The following is a 6,839-nucleotide window of genomic DNA, read 5'->3' on the forward strand; positions in this document are numbered from 1 at the left end:
ACATTTATTTATGGAAAATTTGCAAATGCAATCATTTAAAGTTAGTAATTTGCAAATTGCATCTATTTAGAAAAAAAAAATTGCAAATTGCAGCCCAAAAGTTCTTATAATTGTAAATTGTAAATTGTAATCCGATTCAACTTTTTCATCGGTTTACGTGTCGAAAAATATTCCGTTGAGGTCATAGGGGTTATTTTAGATCTTAAGGAACCAAGTTGAGCTCAGAATTAGCAAATCATTGACGTAAGTGTCTCGTTTTTACAGCAAAAAATAGTTATACTACTAGAATTTAAGTAATTAACAACGACTCAATAACGGCGACATAAAAAATTCATTGTTAAAAGCATAGTAATAACGAGGACTAAAAATGTTTCTCGTGAGTTTTAGACTATTGTTTGCACAATGACAAAATAATGTTAAATGTCTATCGTTAATAATCTAGAAATAAAAAAAAAAAAAAAAAAAAACAAAATCGTCATTAATAATATATGACGCTGCGGGATTAAGTTTTAGAATTGCTAAACTTTCTATTTTTCACTCTCACCTCCCGCTGCATTGAACTCTAAAAAGAAACCCTTGCTTTCCCAATCAAAACCTATTCACTCTAAAATTCCCAAGTCGAGGATAATCAGAAGCTGTATTCATAAATCTTGCTGATCAAGGTCTATTCTTTCTCAAACTTAGAAGCCAACGAAGGATATATTCAATATTCGGTATGTTATTATATCTCTTTTGAATTACAAAATTGCAGTTTAAGTTTTAGTTTTCAATTTAATATATTTAAGGACTTGTTAATTTCTTAAAATCTGAAGTCTTTCCTTTGTTTGATTTTAATTTTAGGCATGATATTTCAATCTGGTTCTTCAATTTTTCCCGTTTTCTACTGTAGTTTCATTTGATTTTTAGTCAAATTAATCAGATTTGATGTTTTATTGAATCTTGGAGTTAATGATCTGATTTTTTTTTCTAATATGTTTAACTATTTGCATGTATCTCTAAATTATTTCCTTTGATTTGTCTCTTATACTTTGTTATCTACGCATACAAGATGTAAAAAATTTTCAATACTTTTATTTATATAATTTGTTGGCTGGAAAATTCGCTGTGTAATCGGTGCGTGGTTTATGTGAATTAATTTGAGAAAATTTATGATGTTATATAGATCAATCTCGACATACACATCTGATCTGAAATTATGACATCCATATATAGTTGTTCTAATGATATAAATAGCATATAAATTTCGTTTTTATCATTATATTTTCGTGGGTTATTTCTCTGATATAAGTTTTAAGGGTCTGTATGGGTTTTTGTCAGGCTATTTTTGGTGTGATGGTTATATGTAAGATGATGTTTGTTACATCATCATGTGTGCTAGATTATATTGGGAGACCACAATAATATACAAATTAGGAAAAATGAAAGGGAAAAGTGAACCTTAACCTTTTACTAAACAAGATAATGGCTAGGCACTTACTCTAGATTTGATTATTTAAAGGTTGCTCCATGCATTTCTATTAAAGTAATAATAATATTTCTTTCTTGATTTCTTGAAAAATTGGATATATATGTTGTTTCAATTACACTATGATATTTTAATTGTGTAAAAGGATAACAACAATTGAAATCCATAATTTGAAAATGTAAGACAAGAATTTGATAATATATACTAAATTTATGTCTTTTGGTTTTTTTGTCGTTTCCTTTGCAGATTTTTTTGGTTTTATTCTATAATTTTATTTTACTTCGTGAAAATGGCTCCTAGTAAGGATTGGATGGAAAAAGAGGATTATGTTAATGACCCATCATATGAGAAGGGAGTTGATAATTTCTTAGACTATGCTTTTCAAAATGTTAAAACAAATACAATTCGTTGTCCTTGTTATAAATGTATTAATGGAGAGTCCGGTGATCGTGAGAAAGTTAGAGAACATCTACTAGTTTATGGAATAGTAAAAAGGTACACCTTTTGATACCATCATGGTGAGGGGTTAAATGAGCGAGAGCTCTTGTCAATTGGGGATGATGTAGTAGAAAATGAAAACCCAGATGATGTGCATAATATTGTAAGGGATTTATTTCTCGAGTACAACAATGTCGATGTCAATGACGTAGAGGAGCCAAATGCCAATACTAAAAGATTTTATAAATTAATGAAAGATTCCCAAGATCCGGTATATGAAGGTTGCAAGACTTCTAGAATGTCTTCCCTCTTAAAACTTCTTCATATAAAAACTCTTGGTCGTTAGAGTAATGCGTCATTTATTATGCTTCTAGAATTCTTGAAAAATGAACTTCTTCCCAAGGGATCAAATTTGCCGGATTCTTAATATGAGTCTAAGAAGGTAATGAAAGACCTTGCCTATCATATCAGAAGATTGATGCATGTGTTAATGATTGCATTTTATATTGGAAGGAGAATGAGAAGCTAAATGTGTGCAATATATGTGGTGCATCAAGATGGAAAAGCAATAAGCACAGAGGGGATGATAAGTGTAAAGCTAATGGTAAATGCATACCTCAAAAGACACTAAGATACTTCCCACTAAAACCAAGGCTGCAACGATTATTTATGTGCCCAAAGACCGCATCGCCTATGAGGTGGCATCATGATAAGAAAATTGATGGTACAATGAGACACCCTGTTGATGGATCTGGTTGGGAATCATTCGACAAAGAGTACCCTACTCTTGCATCTGACCCTCATAATGTAGTCTGGGGATTACTAGTGATGGTTTTCAACCCTTCACAAATTCGAAAAAACCATATAGTATATGGCCAGTGATCCTAATTCCTTATAATTTGCCGCCTGAGCATTGTATGAAGTGGCATAATATGATTCTTTCAATGCTAATTCGAGGTCCCAAAGGTCTTGGTGATGCAATTGACGTGTATTTACAACTGAAGGAGCTATGGGAAATTGGTGTTGAGACATATGATGCAGCATCACAGCATCATTTCCAGCTTCGTGCATGTTTGATGTGGACTATTAATGATTTTTTAGCATATGCAATGCTTTTAGAATGGAGTACTAAAGGGTATTTTGCTTTTCCTTGTTGTTTAAAAGGTACTCGATCATTCTAGAGGTATTCCTAATAAGGATAAATCTAATTTAAATGATAAAACTTCCTTCAATCCATTATTTTCTCCCCCACTTCAATTAACAAGAAATGATGTGGAAGATTATAGTTCATCATCTGAGTCAATTCAAGAGGACAATGATGATAATGAAATCGATTCCTCCCCTGAAGATGAGGATATGCATATTCCACATGATAATGAGGATGTAAGTGATCATGATTTTGAGGCAGATGAAAATATGATTGAGCATCATAATGACAATGACAACGAGAGGGGGATATCTACTGATGTTTACGAAGATGCAAATGGTAATATTTTTAGCAATTAACAATATATTTGATTTATCATGTATCTATTAATTTGATACTTCTAATAAATTTTTTTAATAGATGGGGATGCATCTTCTACTGCTAAGAAAGCTATGATTGGAAAAAAGAGGGGAAGAAACAAATGTAAAGAAATAGCTAAGCTTAAGCCTAATGAGAAATTATAGATTGCATTCTATAATAGTAGAGCCGTGGGAACAAATCACAAGGTATTTGCAAGGCATCTTGGGATCATAGTTCAAGACTCAAATATCTGCCAGTTAGAGTCTGCAAATGGAGCGATGTTGGATATAGAGAAAAAGAACACATGTGGACTGCTATTACTGTAAGTATTTAGTCAAGTTGCTAAGCTATTGATTCATATACCATTATTTATATAAAAAAAGAGTGGATTATATCAAATATTTTGAGTTATTTTAAGATTTTGAGTTTGAGGTTGCATATAAAGAAATGGCGTAGATTATATCTAGTAGAATAATATACAACTATTGAATTTGTTGTTATTGACTTAATAAGGATATTATGCAAAATAAGAGGTTGTGTTGTAATTTTCTATAAGCCACTGGCCTTTAACTCCCTTCTCCCTTCCTTAGGTGGCTTTTTTTTTTTTTTTTTTGTATTGATTAAATTATTAGATCATATCTGGTGGTGCTAGAATTAATCATACCTTATGTTCCAACATTAATTGATAATCTACATTATGTTAGGATGTCATTACAAATGAAAGCATTGATGCTTACAAGGAGCATGTTCTTAACCATATGAGAGAGCTATGGACAAATTAGAGATCAGATTTATTAAGATATAATGTCACCAAGAAGAAAATTACCTTAGCAGCTGCATACAAATTGATGCTTACAAGGATCATGTTCTTAACCATATGAGAGAGCTATGGACAAATTAGAGATCAGATTTATTAAGATATAATGTCACCAAGAAGAAAATTACCTTAGCAGCTGCATACAAATTGATGCTTACAAGGATCATGTTCTTAACCATATGAGAGAGCTATGGACAAATTGGAGATCAGATTTATTAAGATATAATGTCACCAAGAAGAAAATTACCTTAGCAGCTGCATACAAAGGTAAGCCACCAAACGAAGTTGAAGATAATGATTGGAAGTGGCTAATCAAGGAGGTTTATTTAGACGATGATTTTCAAGTAAATCCACAAAACTAGAATTTTTTGATATTATTTTTATATGATATAGTGATACATATTGTTAATAATTTACAGAAAAGGAGCACAAGGAACTCTAAGAATAGAGCTCATTATCCTAAATAACTAATGCATCGAACAGGGAGCAAGCCCACTAGACAAGTCATTTGGGATGAATTAGTAAGTTGATAATAATAAATTTTTGCTTTAATGTTTTAAAGTATTGTATGTGATTTATAATAATTTGACTATAAGTGAATAATTATTGTATTATGGAAGGGAGAAAATAAGGGAAATAAACCAAGTTTAGTTGATGTGTTCCATGGGACTCGTAAGAAAGGCACCAACCTTCCAAATGCAGAGACGAAACAAAAATATGTATGTTCATTGAATTCTTGATTTAGTTCTAACTTTGATTTTGTTATTTTTGTATTTATTTTAATTTAGACATGATGATTATACTATTTATGTTGTAGGATGAAATTCGAAAAACAATAGAAAATGAAGCATTACTTTCTCATGCACAGGTATATATATATATATATATATATATATATATATATATATATATATATATATATATATATATATATATATATATAGAAAATATTATTGTGTAGAACAGACTCATGTGAGTCCGTTCTACTAATCGGCCCGCAGTTGGCCCGTTTATTTAAAGTTCAGCCCGCGCGTGGCCCAGACTTCAAATAACCATGATTTTTTTTTCCAAAAAAAAAAAAAATCAAACCCAACATTGAGCCTTTCTCTTTCTTCTTCTCACCCACGTTTTCTGCATTCTCACTCCATTTTAATCAGGTACACTCCATTAATATCGACTTAACTTCACGTTTCCGAATTATTCTCATCACTACTTCATTTTCCATCTTTAATTTTATTTGCATGTATTTAAGTTTTACTTCTTTTATATAAACCCTAACTTTCATAATTTTTGACTCCATTAATGGTTGACATTCCGTCGATTAAAGATTCTTATCCCTTAAAAGTTTATCTTAAACGAAGTAAACAAGCATGAAAACAGGAGAAGACAGTTGCAATGGCTTAAAGGTTTATTATATTTCAGTTATTTTTAGGTTATACAATTTTTTTTTTGTAAAATTCCATTTTTATAAGTTACTATTTCGTTCTGTAGGGTCGATTCAGAACCTCTATTGAAGAAGCGTGGTCCTAAACCTTGTTCTAAACGAAGTCGATCTGTTAGGTGTGAAATTCTATTCTATTTAATTCGCAAAAAAGACATAGCATTCTGTACTTGTTGTTTTTATATAGAATCTTTTTTCTTGGGAAACATACCATATCTGGTTTTAAAGTAGAATATTCTTGTGTACAATTTTCTTATTGTTGTAATTATATTGTAATTTGATAATAGATTATTTTTGTGAGGATTTACACTTACTTTGTTAGGAAAGATATTTTTTTCTATCAGAAATTACCTTATTATCCTGTGATAAATCATATATATATGCAAATTAGCTTGCCTTGAATTTGATTATTTAATTTTGATAATAGTTTATGTTTGTCAAGATTTAGGTTTTTTTGGTCAGAAATTAATTTCTTTTTGTCAGTATTTAAATTACATCAGTAAGGAATAATATTGCTTCAATCCGAAATAAGATTAGTTTTATTAGTAATAAGATATATATGTGATCACATAACATTAGTTAGGAACAATAATTTTTTTATCAAAAATAAGATTATTTTGGTCATAAATGAGTTTATTTTTGTTAAGAAAAAAGATATTTATGCTTAGAAATAAGTTTACTATTATCAGGAATAACATAATTATTATCATGAATAAGAATGTTTTATATAGCTCTCAATTTTAATGTGATTTTTTACTTTTCAATTTTTCGGTTCTCTTACTAAGATGATATTTCAGACTTAGAGCTTGGTAATAAATCTAGTCTTAATCATCTTTGTCAAATTTTCTGGAAGATTTAAGTGATAAGCAAAAGAAGGATGTAAGAGACATTGGTTTTGGTGGATTGCTTCATATGAAGTTGAAGGATAATATTGGCCATCAGTTGTACGGTTATATAGTAACTCATTATAATCCCAAGGCAAGAAATCTAATTGTTAGTAAAAAGGAACATGCCATTCATATTGATAGTTCTAATATTGTTGGTGTTTTGGGTATTCCTTATACTGATCTAGCTGTGAAAGAGATTTCAAAAAACAAGAAGGATTTCAAAAAACAAGAAGGATTTAATCCTGATGATAGTTTGAAGTTAGAGTGGAGGAAGTTTTTGTGTT

General features: G+C 30.2%; 1 long non-coding RNA gene across 7 annotated transcripts; it reads left to right on the top strand.

The window, feature by feature from the left end:
* Positions 1-548: 548 nt before the first annotated feature.
* On the top strand, positions 549-5,998 carry LOC145558548 (uncharacterized). 7 transcript variants are annotated; one of them, XR_014092525.1, is made up of 5 exons: positions 549-713; positions 2,417-3,732; positions 4,115-4,748; positions 4,848-4,946; positions 5,719-5,998. It is a non-coding gene; the product is annotated as an uncharacterized LOC145558548 (long non-coding RNA). The 7 variants fall into 7 exon arrangements; XR_014092524.1 differs by having other exon boundaries at positions 4,115-4,571; positions 4,647-4,946; XR_014092523.1 differs by lacking the exon at positions 5,719-5,998 and having other exon boundaries at positions 4,115-4,571; positions 4,647-4,748; positions 4,848-5,089.
* The last annotated feature ends 841 nt before the right edge of the window (positions 5,999-6,839 follow it).

This window comes from Chenopodium album, chromosome 9, assembly GCF_948465745.1.
Source record: "Chenopodium album chromosome 9, dcCheAlbu1.1, whole genome shotgun sequence".
Taxonomy (NCBI): Eukaryota; Viridiplantae; Streptophyta; class Magnoliopsida; order Caryophyllales; family Amaranthaceae; genus Chenopodium; species Chenopodium album.